Raw genomic sequence first — 12,269 nt, 5'->3', positions numbered from 1 at the left:
GGAAGCAGGGGCTTAAACCCAGTAAGAGAAGGAAGGAGTGAGGAGAGTGGCACTTGAGGGAGGTGATTATAAGTTGAAACTTTTTAATATAGAGTCAGAATAACTTGAGGGTCTCTATTTTGACCACAGTTGTAATCTGTCCCCCATTTTAGAGACCCTTATTTTCCCAGGGATCTGACAGGGAACTAGAATTCTTTTCTTCTCTGCTCTCTGGTCTATGCCAACATGGAGCCACACTCCGACCTGGGAACAGCCTTTCTCCCTACCCTAAGCAAAGGTTCACTGTGACCGACACCACGATTATCACATGAGCTTGGGCATGCGTAACTGCTGACTGCTTCTGTACTTCCTCTCTCCCACCCACGGAGAACACTTTGGTAAACCTGCAGAAAACCTAGTGAACCCTGGTCAGCACAGGAATCAGTTTCGTTAACCCCTCCATGGTTACTCCAGTATTTGTTTTTTAAGTCACAGAAGTAGAACACAGCTACCATAGCTCACACTCTCCTGAAATTCAGTGTGTGTATTGGGGGAGAAGGGTTCTTCAGACTGACCTAGTTCTACCAAAATCATAATTTAATTTGATTAGTTCAACAAGAGCCTGCAGTAATGATTAGCCTCACTCTAGCAAAGTTTGAAACTATATTTCTTGGAAGACATTGTTTTTGTAAGAACAATGAGCATGTACTATTCACAGGGACACTGGAAAGAGCATATGCCATACAGATGCTCCAGAGGCCGTGAGCCTCCCCACCCCCACCAATACACACATTCTCCCTGTGTTCCTAAGACACCGTCATCTTAGAGGAATAAATATCTGGATCTATTTTCAGTTTCCTCTAAACAAGGCAAAAAAGAACAGTAGGAGAAAGAGAATAGCAAAAGTCACAGAAACAGAATCTATGCTGAGATCAAAGTCCTTTTGAAAAGCAAGACTTTACACAGTGGGACTCAATCATTCCCAAGCTTATACAGAAAGAAAGCAACATAAAAAAAGATTACTTAACACTAACACTGTCTAGTACAAACCACTTAACATAAAACACAAATGGGCTTTATAAATCTGCTTAGGTGAAACATAAGTCCTACTATGAGGATCAAATGTAAACAGTGGAAATTGTAGCGTTAAAGACAAATCAGAGCTCCAAAAGAGTTCAAATCGAGCAGCAACCAAAATCCATTAATAGATTGTATTGAATGACCACTGCTGTCCGAAGATCCCATTCAAGACATTCTCAGTCACAGGATTAGCAGATATTCAACAATACAATGAAAAAAGCAGAAACCATTTGGGGACATGGCCCATGGAGATAAGATCACTATAAAAAACATCATCAAAGCAGAGATGCAGGAAAGAGTGTTTTAAAGTTATTATTCAATATTTTAAAAAGCACAAGATTGGCATTAAACCTGCAGTCAGTACTCGGGAGAATTTTCCCCTGGAAAAAAATTATCAATATTAATAGTTGAAGAGATGCATTCAGTCATCCATCAGTAAAGCCCATACACACAGAACTTCTAATCGACTTCTTATTACCTCATACATAAATGAACGGACAAAGATTATCAGACACTTGGGGAAAGCTGGCAACATAAAAGAGAGCAAAACAAAATAGGAAAAAGAAAAAAAAACTCAATATCCAACAAAAGGGTGAAATAAATGATAGTACATCTAGTTATTTTGCAGTCATTTTAATTTGTTTTTGAAGCATTATATAATAGTAAGTGTAAAAAAAAAAATTAAAGCTGCATGCATATTCAGCATGATCCCAATTTTCTTTAAAATAAATGCCGATATATATCAAACCAGATAACCCTGAATACCCCCTGAAGGACTACAGAAGGACTGTTCACATATTCAGACTGCCTGATATTCATTATCCAGACCAATGAATATGTAGATCAGTGGTTTTCAACCTTTTTATACTTGGGGACCAGTGAAAATAGGAGAATTATTTCGGGAGCCACTAAGGCAGAAATTACCCTGAGCATAAGTGAATTTGACTAAGATGATTGAGTCTATAATCTCATACATCAGGGTAGTTAACTTTTTCATGGACTAGCACAAAATTTCTTGAGGACCAGTCTGTGGACCAGTGGTTGAAAAACACTAATCTAGATGATTACAACCTTGGTAAATCCAGAGGTTAAGAATACAGAAATGATTTTTTTCAAGAATGTACTTTTCAGTATACGGACCTTGGTGAATCAAGATGATGTTCTAACGAACTGAGCTACACAGCCAGGGCTTATGCAGAAGCCTTTTTCTTTTTTTTTTTTACAGAGACAGAGAGAGTGTCAGAGAGAGGGATAGATAGGGACAGACAGACAGGAACGGAGAGAGATGAGAAGCATCAATTATCAGTTTTTTGTTGCGACACCTTAGTTCATTGATTGCTTTCTCATATGTGCCTTGACCGCGGGCCTTCAGCAGACCGAGTACAGCTAGTGCTCGACTTACGACCACGATTGGTTCCGACAGACCTGTCGTAACATGATTTGGTCGTGAGTTGAGTAGGCTATATGTACAGTACTGTGAAATGTTATAAAAATCTTTAAGTCATATTTTATAATTTTCTTTCATTATTGTTATATATCATAATTTTCTTTGTTCATTTTATGTCATTTGTATTATCTCTACACCATTGTTTCTTATTTTTACATTCGTCAGGTTTAAAACACTGCATTACCAGTACAACTGGTTTAATATTTGTAAAAATACAAAATTACAAAATACAAGTGCATACAAAAATACAAAATACAGGTGTAAAAAATAACCATAGGAAACATTTTCCCAATTGCAAAACATATAAAAATATATAAACATGTACGAAACATTTTATTGGCTGCTGGTGCTTGGCTGCGGATCGTTGATGTTGTCATCTGAGGCAGCAGTTTGGGTTACCAGAATTGGTTTTTTCATAAACATGGTGAGCTTTGTCTGAATTGTATGTTGTTTTTTTTCTTCTTCATAAATTTCATGATACAGACAAAACACATCATGCACCATCTGTTCAATCCTTGCAAACCGTTCGATGTCTGTGGGTCCATTGCTTTGAAATGTATAAGAAGTTTATTCAGTAAATATAAACCTTCTGATAATCCCTTAGTGGTGAACTTTCTTTCTGGCTTCTCCTCTTCTTTCTTCTTCCGCCACTCTTTCTTCTCCCAGTTTGATTAGCTCTTCATTTGTAAGTTCTCCGGATTCTTTGTCTAGCAACTCTTTGACATCTTCCATTTCACACTCCAAAGAAAGGTCTTTTGCAAGTTTTACTATTTTTTTTCTGAATCGTTTCAAGTTCATGTTCACTGTCAAATCTGTCAAAATCATTAACATAGCGCTTAACACAATTTTTCCAGATGCCATTCATGCACTGTCGTCACAGCCTCCAAGGCGGTAGCGATATTCTTGATACACATCAAAATGTTGTAGTGTTTCCAAAAATCTCGCAATGTTAGTTCTGAGTCAGCATCTATAGTGGATACTGCTTGAGCGAAGGTGGTTTGGAGATACTGTAGTTGGCCTTTAAAGTAGCAATCGAACCTTGGTCCATAGGCTGGATGAGTGGAGTTGTGTTTGGCGGAAGAAAAACAAATTTTACATCTGGATAGAGATCGCCTAGATGTGGTGGGTGTGCGCTTGTTAACATTCTTGAACGCACGTGGGTTGTCTGAGTGATAAATTAAGAACGGCTTCAGCTTAAACCCTGCGATGTTCCCGCCAAGCCGCAGAGTTAGCCTGTCCTTAAATGCTTTAAATACTGGCATGCTTTTGGCCTCTTTGTGAATATGTGCGTGCTGGCATCAGTTTCCAAAATAATCCAGTTTCATCAACATTGAAAATCTGTTCTGCTAGATATCCCTCATCTGTAATTAATTCATTCAGACTATCAACAAACTTACGTGCTCCTTCCTCATCCGCACTCGCTGCTTCTCCAGTCACTTGAAAACTATGCATTTGGAATCTTTTCTTGAATCTCTGGAACCAGCCAGTGCTTGCTACAAATTCTTTTTTTTTTTTTTTTTTTTTTTTTTTTTTTTTTTTTTTACAGAGACAGAGAGAGAATCAGAGAGAGGGATAGACAGGGACGGACAGACAGACAGGAACGGTGAGATGAGAAGCATCAATCATTAGTTTCTCGTAGCGCATTGTGACACCTTAGTTGTTCATTGATTGCTTTTTCATATGTGCCTTTGACCGCAGGCCTTCAGCAGACCGAGTAACCCCTTACTTTGAGCCAGTGACCTTGGGCTCAAGCTGGTGAGCTTTTGCTCAAACCAGATGAGCCAGCGCTCAAGCTGGTGACCTCGGGGTCTCGAACCTGGGTCTTCCGCATCCCAGTCTGATACTCTATCTACTGCGCCACCGCCTGGTCAGGCCAAATTCTTGACTGTAATCTTCTCCAGCACACTCCTTCAGAGTCTGAAATAGACTTCTTGCCTTCATCTGCACAGTAAAAAGACTTAATAGTGTCCATTTTTGAATTTGATCTTCCATCCAAATATATAGCAATTTCTCCATTTCGTGGATGGGCCCGCTTCGTTGCTTTGTTATAACTGTTGATTGCATGGGTGCAGAACCTTTCACAGCTTCACGAATTCTCTATTCTTTCAAAATCATCAACACAGTCGAGTGTGATAACTTCGTACCACGTGTGATCACATTCACTTTCTTTCCTCCTTCGTACTGCTTAATTACCTTCATTTTCGTGTCGAGATCGATGGCCCATCTTTCCTCCTTGGCAGGCTGAGGTGTAGACAAAGACAATTTCCTCTTGGTTGACATCTTGGGAGGGGTTTGATGAAAAATATCCAAGACATAAAACACAAATTGCTGTACTGAGTCTGGGATAAGTTGAAATGGTGCACGCAGAGATGGTAGTGCTGCCAGAAGCAGGTCCTCACTGTCTTACGCCCAACTGGGCAATGCTTGCACTGCCAGACGTGGAGCACTCGTGGCTAGCGATTGTGGTCACAAAGTCGAATGGTTGTAAGTTGCATAGGTCGTAAGTCGATCAATAACTGTAACCCCTTGCTAGAGCCAGTGACCTTGGGTCTAAACTGGTGAGCTTTGCTCAAACCAGATGAGCCCACGCTCAAGCTGGTGACCTCAGGGTCTCAAGCCTGGGTCCTCCAAATCTCAGTCCAACGCTCTATCCACTGTGCCACAGCCTGGTCAGGCTATGTAGAAGCTTTTAAAAGACAAAATGATTTAAAAAATCTCTAAAAGGGTACTAAAAAAATGTTGGTCATCTGAGCAGGTGCATTAAAAATTTGTTTCTCTTGCCTTAACCTGATAAGATATTTGAAAGAATTTAATAATTTTTTATCAGAATTTTGGCAAAATTAGAAGCTAAAAATTTAGAGCCTGATAGAGTGTCGGCCTAGCGTGCGGAGGACCCGGGTTCGATTCCCGGCCAGGGCACACAGGAGAAGCGCCCATTTGCTTCTCCACCCCTCCGCCGCGCCTTCCTCTGTCTCTCTCTTCCCCTCCCGCAGCCAAGGCTCCATTGGAGCAAAGATGGCCTGGGCGCTGGGGATGGCTCTGTGGCCTCTGCCCCAGGCGCTAGAGTGGCTCTGGTCGCAACATGGCGACGCCCAGGATGGGCAGAGCATCGCCCCCTGGTGGGCAGAGCATCGCCCCATGGTGGGCGTGCCGGGTGGATCCCAGTCGGGCGCATGCGGGAGTCTGTCTGACTGTCTCTCCCTGTTTCCAGCTTCAGAAAAATGCAAAAAAAAAAAAAAAAAAAAAAAAAAAAAAAATTAGAGCCTGATAGGAAAAAATTTTAGAGCCTTTTCCCCTAAACTAAAATTAAACTAGGTATCCAGAGGGAAAGAACAACCAAGAAGATGTAGCTGGTTGGGTAGGTCAACCTATGATGTCACTTAAATTACAACCCAATTCTTTGGAAACTGAGAGCCACTGTCCTTATCTTACAAATCTTCGTATAACCAGAAACATAACTCTAAAATAAGTTCAAAGTCCACCTATCTTTATTATCCTCAATTCCTAAGACTGAAAAAAAAAAAGAAAAAAAAAAGAAAGTGAGGGTTTTTTGGATTATTTGTTTTAAAAAAGCACAAACTCTTGCTCTGGCTCCAAGACTCCTTGCCAAGGAAGAAATACAAATTTTCACTGTCTTTTCCATAAGTATTAAGAAAAAGCCATGGCCATCTGAACAAATAACTTACTGCAACTGTTCCAAGTTAGTGGGGTTTTGCCTTTTATTGTACATGTTTCATGGTTGAAAGTTGAAGACGAAACTGTCAGGTCTCTCCGGTTGCATCTCTCAATATGTGTGCGTGTATGTCTATTTCTGGAGGGTATTACGAGACTTAGTTTGTAAAAGCTCCGTTTAACTGGCTTTAAGGAACTAAAAACTTATATTAAAAGTTCTCAAAAATACAATAGAAACTAACACAAATGCTTTTCAGGATCACATGTGTGGGGAAATAATTGACATGAAAGCTGGGTTGAGTTTCGTTTGGTTTAAACAGGTCTGTCTTTAGAGTATCAGCATTAAGTATAATATTTCTTATTCTACCTGGGTTTATTCGTCAAATAAGTTCATGTTATCTCTATTGCAAAATGTATTAGCAAGAAAAACTAGGTATGATAAAATTTTCATAAGTAACCTAACCATAATTATTAAGAACAAGTAAAGATATAGATGGGATAAAGTTTTTAGGTAAACTTTCTAGCATTATTATGTTTCATGGCATGCTTAGTTTCTCAAAATCTTTTGGTAACTTGAAAACTTAGTTTTTCCAAGTTAAGTCAAATGATGAGGCAAGTTAAATTCATTGACTATCTAGATTATTTCTAAATAAGATAATATACTGAAACTTTTAATTGTTATGTAAGTCTAAGTTTATCTACTTTAGACTTCTTATTAGAGCAGCGGTTCTCAACCTGTGGGTCGTTCGACCCCCGCCGGGGTCGTGATCCACAGGTTGAGAACCGCTGTATTAGAGAAACTAAAAGATAAATTTGGATTTGTTAATAAATGTTTTGTGCTTTGTTGAGGAAATATATGTTTCTAAAAATATGAGATTGAAAGACCTGTGTTTCCAGAGATTATGAAATGTATTCATAAAATTGTTAATCTAAGGAATGATAATTGCTTACTTTTTAGCTGTCATTAAATTAATTAAGGTTTCTTCTGCCTACCTGTGGTGGCACAGTAGACAAAGCACTGACCCAGAATGCTGAGATTGCCAGTTCAAAACCACAGGCTTAGCTTTGCGCAGTGGCAGTATCGTAGCCAATGAGGTTTATCCAAGGCACAATTATTGCTAATTGGAAAAACAAACAAACAAACCCAGGTTTGCCCAGTCAAGGCACAAATAAGGAGCAATCAATGAATGGCTAGGGTGAAACAACTATGAGCTAATGCTTCTCTCTCTCTCTTTCTCTTTCTTTCTCTCTCTCCCTCTCCCCTCTCTCCCACTTTCTCTAAAATCAATAAATAAAATCTTTGGGGAAAAAATGAAATTAAGGTTCTTAAGAGCTAAGAATTCTAATTAATATAAAAGGAAATATGTGTTTTTAGTAGAAGATATAAGGTACGGAAATGCTTAAGTGTTTTAAAACTTTTGATGTTTAACAAACTTCCCCAAAATTCAGAATTAAAAAAATATATATTTTATTGATTGATTTGAGAGAGAGATAGGAGGAGAAATGGGAAGCATCAAATTGCTTCTCATATGTGCCTATACTGGGCAAGATCAGGGTCTCAAACCATTGAAGACCTAGTAAGCAAATGCTGGTCAGCATTCCAGGTCAGCACTTTATGCACTAAGCCACTGCACATCAGGCCAAATTATTATTATTATTATTATTATTATTATTATTTGTGAGAGAGACAGGAAGGGAGATGAGAAGCATCAACTCATAGTTGCGTTACTTCACTTGTTCATTGTTTGCTTCTCATATGTGCCTTGACCAGGGGGCTCAGGCTGAGCCAATGACCCCTTGCTCAAGACAGCAACCTGATCCCATGTTCAATACAGTGACCCTACACTTAAGCTGGTGAGCCTGTGCTCAAGCTGGATGATCCCACACTCAAGCTGGCGACCTTGGGGTTTCAGACCTTGAATCTCAGCATACCAGGTTGATGTTCTGTCCACTGTGCCACCACCAGTCAGGCCAAAATTATTTTTCTTATTTTTAATTAAGTGAGAGGTGGATGGGGGAAGCAGATACAGACTCCCACATGCGCCCCAACCAAGATCCACCCAGCAAGCCCACTAGAGGGCAATGCTCTGCCTATCTGGGGTACTGCTCCGTTGCTCAGCAACCAAGCTATTTTAGAGCCTGAGGCCCAGGCCATGGAGCCATCCTCAGTGGCCGAGGCCAACTTTGCTTGAACCACTTGAGCCATGGCTGTGGGAGGGGAAGAGATGGGGGGGCGAAAAGCAGATGGTTGCTTCACCTGTGTGCCCTGACTGGGAATTGAACCCGGGTCTTCCACATGCTGGGCCAATGCTCTACTGCTGAGCCAACCAGCCAAGGCCCTATTTTCCTTTTATTTATTTATTTCTCTTTTTTGTGGCAGAGACAGAGAGAGTCAGAGAGAGGGACAAATAGGGACAGACAGACAGGAACAGAAAGAGATGAGAAACATCAATTCTTCATTGCGGCTCCTTTAGTTGTTCATTGATTGATTTCTCATATGTGCCTTGACTGGGGGGCTACAGCAGACCGAGTGACCCCTTGCTCGAGCCAGTGACCTTGGGCTCAAGCTGGTGAGCCTTGCTCAAACCAGCTAAGCCCGCGCTCAAGCTGGCGACCTCGGGATCTGGAACCTGGGTCCTCCACATCCCAGTCCTACACTCACTGCGCCACCGCCTGGTCAGACTCTTTTTTCTTTTTAGCAAGAGAGAAGGACAGATAGGGACAGACAGGAAGGGAGAAAGAGGAGAATTAATTCTTCGTTGCAGCAACTTAGCTGTTCATTGATTACTTTCTCATATGTGCCTTGACTGGGGGGCTCCAGTCGAACCAGAGACCCCTTACTCAAGCCAGTGATCTCTGAGCTCAAGCCAGTGACCATGGAGTCATGTCTATGATCCCACACTCAACCCAGTTACCCCATGCTCAAATTGGTGAGCCCACACTCAAGCTGGCGACCTTAGGGTTTCAAACCTGGGTCCTCTGTGTCCCAGGTCAATGCTCTATCCACTGAGCTACCCCCTGGTCAGGCCCAAAATTGTTTTTCTTAACCTGAAAATAACTATAATTTTTCAGAGAGATCAAAGAAAATTCCTCTCTCTCTCTCTCTTTATAAAGGAAGGAATTTAAACTAATTAGGCCTGTTTGATATACTAAAACTACACAAGAAGTACTGTCAAATAAACAATTATAGTGTATGTACATATTACTGTTGTTAAAATAAATGTTCTAGAAATTATATAAAATTTCTAAGGATCTACAATGTCCTGTGATACTATGTTTTCATTTGCAATTCTAGTTATCTTAAAATGTTGTGTGATACAGAGAAGAGCAAATTTATTTGTCAACTGCTCCCTCTAGAATTCAGAAACTCTCAGTGAGTATTCTTATTTTCATGGCAAAACTATTATTTGCATAATAAGAATATTTTCCTTGCAACAGGACACAATTGTGAACTGATTATGTTACCAAGGCTTTGACTAGAATGTCACATTTGAGAGAAACATGCATAGACTCACATAGGACCAGACAGCTTTAAAGAATTAAGATTGATTTAAGGAAGCTAATAAAACCCTTGAAAGTATCAGCCTGGTTACTTGCTTACTGGGTTCCCAGCAGCCTTACCAGGTGAGTAAGAAAGGCCACTTCCTAGCAGGTACAGGAACTTAAAGGTATTTTGGGGACCTTGAGAAGAGAGGACCTCACCCAAATCTATAGGTATTGCAGGTAAAGTCTGATGGTAAGTACTTGCCTTGGCTTTTCTGGCCTCAAGAGGTCTTTTGAAGTTCAATCTGAAGATTCAGTATGAAAAATTCCAGCAAAGCAGATTTAAAAGAGCCTATAAGGTTAATTACTATTCTTTTTATTATTATTATTATTATTATTATTATTATTACAGAGACAGAGAGAGGGATAGATAGGGGCAGACAGACAGGAAGGGAGAGAGATGAGAAGCATCAATCATTAGTTTTTTATTGCGACACCTTAGTTGTTCACTGTTTGCTTTCTCATAGGTGCCTTGACCGTGGGGCTACAGCAGACCGAGTAACCCCTTGCTCGAGCCAGGGACCTTGGGTCCAAGCTGGTGAGCTTTGCTCAAACCAGCTGAGCCCGCGCTCAAGCTGGCGACCTCAAGGTCTCAAACCTGGATCCTCCACATCCCAATCCAATGCTCTATCCACTGCGCCACCGCCTGGTCAGGCATGGTTAATTACTATTCTATTCTTGATGCTCCTATGTGCATAACAGGTCAAGTTAATTGACACTAGCCTTATTTGCATATAAATTGGTCTTAATTTGGTTCTTTTATAAAAATAAGGGTGATCTTGGAAAGAAAAATTGTGTTTTTAGTAATAGCCTTTTTGGATAGTAGATTCTGGTGCTACTCATTGTCTTTTGAAGTTTTGTTCCTACTTTATAAACTGGATTGGATCCTGAATTATTCTCATTTCCTTCAGTATCTAGCTCTTACTCTCCAAATTACTATTTCCATTTTTTCCTCCCATCTTTTGACTTAGAATCAGTGAGAACTATAACTCCCCTTTTCCCAAAGCCATGCAAGCTAAAATGGGACAACTTGATATAAATCTCAGAGAGATCACAAGAAACATTCAAACTGCAGACAGTAAAATCTGTCGGACTGTCATTGTCTACCCTTACTCCAATTGAAGTTGCTAGAGCCAGACATCTAGCAATCTTCCCAACTAAGAAACTGGGATTATAGTCTGCTTCTATCATTAACCACTGTTTTCTTTTGTGTCCATAGAGATGCCTCTTGTTAAATAACTGATGGCTTGTACTATATGCCTAACTTCTGGAGTCACCAGCATCATGACCTCCTGAAATAAGACAACTGTTTAACTGAACTTATTCTCAACACTGAGACTAGTTTCTAAAACTGATATATAATAATAATGTCTTAACTGGTTCTTTCCTAAAGCTTCCACCTAAAAATTGACACAAATATTGAGCTCACTACAAACTCATATTTGGCAAGCATGTCTTTAGCTCATATCTGCCTCCCAAGGGACATGATGGACACAAAGAAAGTATTGCCATTTTGGCTCAAGGACTTTAAAATGCTTTGTTTAATCTATGATGTTTTGCGAGAGAAAAATACTGATCAAAAGTGAGAAATAAGCCTGACCAGGTGGTGGCGCAGTGGATGGAGGGTCGGACTGGGATGCAGAGGACCCAGGTTCGAGACCCTGAGCTCGCCAGCTTGAGCGTGGGCTCATCTGGTTTGAGCAAAGCTCACCAGCTTGAGCCCAAGGTCGCTGGCTCGAGCAAGAGGTCACTTGGTCTGCTGTAGCCCCCGGTCAAGGCACATACGAGAAATCAATCAATGAACAACTAAGGAACCGCAACGAAGAATTGATGTTTCTCATCTCTCTCCCTTCCTGTCTGTCTGTCCCTATCTGTCCCTCTCTCTCTGTCTCTCCCACAAGAAAAAAAAAAGTGAGAAAAAAGAATAGAGTGAAGAAATAAAATGGAATCATCATAGTCAAGTTGCTAAATTCTTAAAACAAGAATTATTCTATTCTTATTTTAACTGGCTTGGAAACTTAAACTTAAATTTCTAGTACTACATCAATGGCTGGATATACATCGAATCCCCAGACAACCCTTTGATTGGCCCCTGAAGGACTAAGGAAAGAATGTTCACTTATCTAGATATCCAGACCATCTGACATTCAATATCTGAACCACCTGACTTCTATTATTCAGACCAACAGTCATCCAGAAGATTATTATCTTGGACAATTCCAGAGGCTAAGAAGGCAAGACTAACTCTTCTTAAGAATGTACTTTTTTACTATAAGAAATCTTAGCTTTTCTCTCTTCTTCAAAACACTTTCAGTATTGCCTAGTTGTGTTTTGGACTTGTAAACCCCAATTTTTGAATAAATCTTTAGTATTTATTTGTAGTAACGCCTCCAGATTCTTTCTGAGTTCATTCCACAATATTCTTGTAAAATCCCTGGCTGGTTGGCTCAGTGGTAGAGCATCGGCCTGGCGTGCAGGAGTCCCGGGTTCGATTCCCGGCCAGGGCACATAGGAAAAGCGCCCATCTGCTTCTCCACACCTCCCCTCT

The 12,269-nt window shown here is 40.4% G+C and overlaps 1 long non-coding RNA gene and 1 other non-coding gene across 2 annotated transcripts in view; one reads left to right on the top strand and one right to left on the bottom strand.

The window, feature by feature from the left end:
- The window catches only part of LOC136333480 (uncharacterized), a 58,708-nt gene that overhangs the window by 36,567 nt on the left and 9,872 nt on the right, over positions 1-12,269 (bottom strand). The gene's annotated exons all lie outside the window — the stretch shown is intronic.
- On the top strand, positions 7,240-7,385 carry LOC136336873 (U4 spliceosomal RNA). Its single transcript, XR_010731622.1, has one exon. It is a non-coding gene; the product is annotated as a U4 spliceosomal RNA (small nuclear RNA).

The sequence above is a fragment of the Saccopteryx bilineata genome, chromosome 4 (assembly GCF_036850765.1).
Source record: "Saccopteryx bilineata isolate mSacBil1 chromosome 4, mSacBil1_pri_phased_curated, whole genome shotgun sequence".
NCBI classification, from domain to species: Eukaryota; Metazoa; Chordata; class Mammalia; order Chiroptera; family Emballonuridae; genus Saccopteryx; species Saccopteryx bilineata.
Note: the sequence above shows the minus strand (reverse complement) of the source record. Positions and strands in the feature narration are given on the sequence as shown.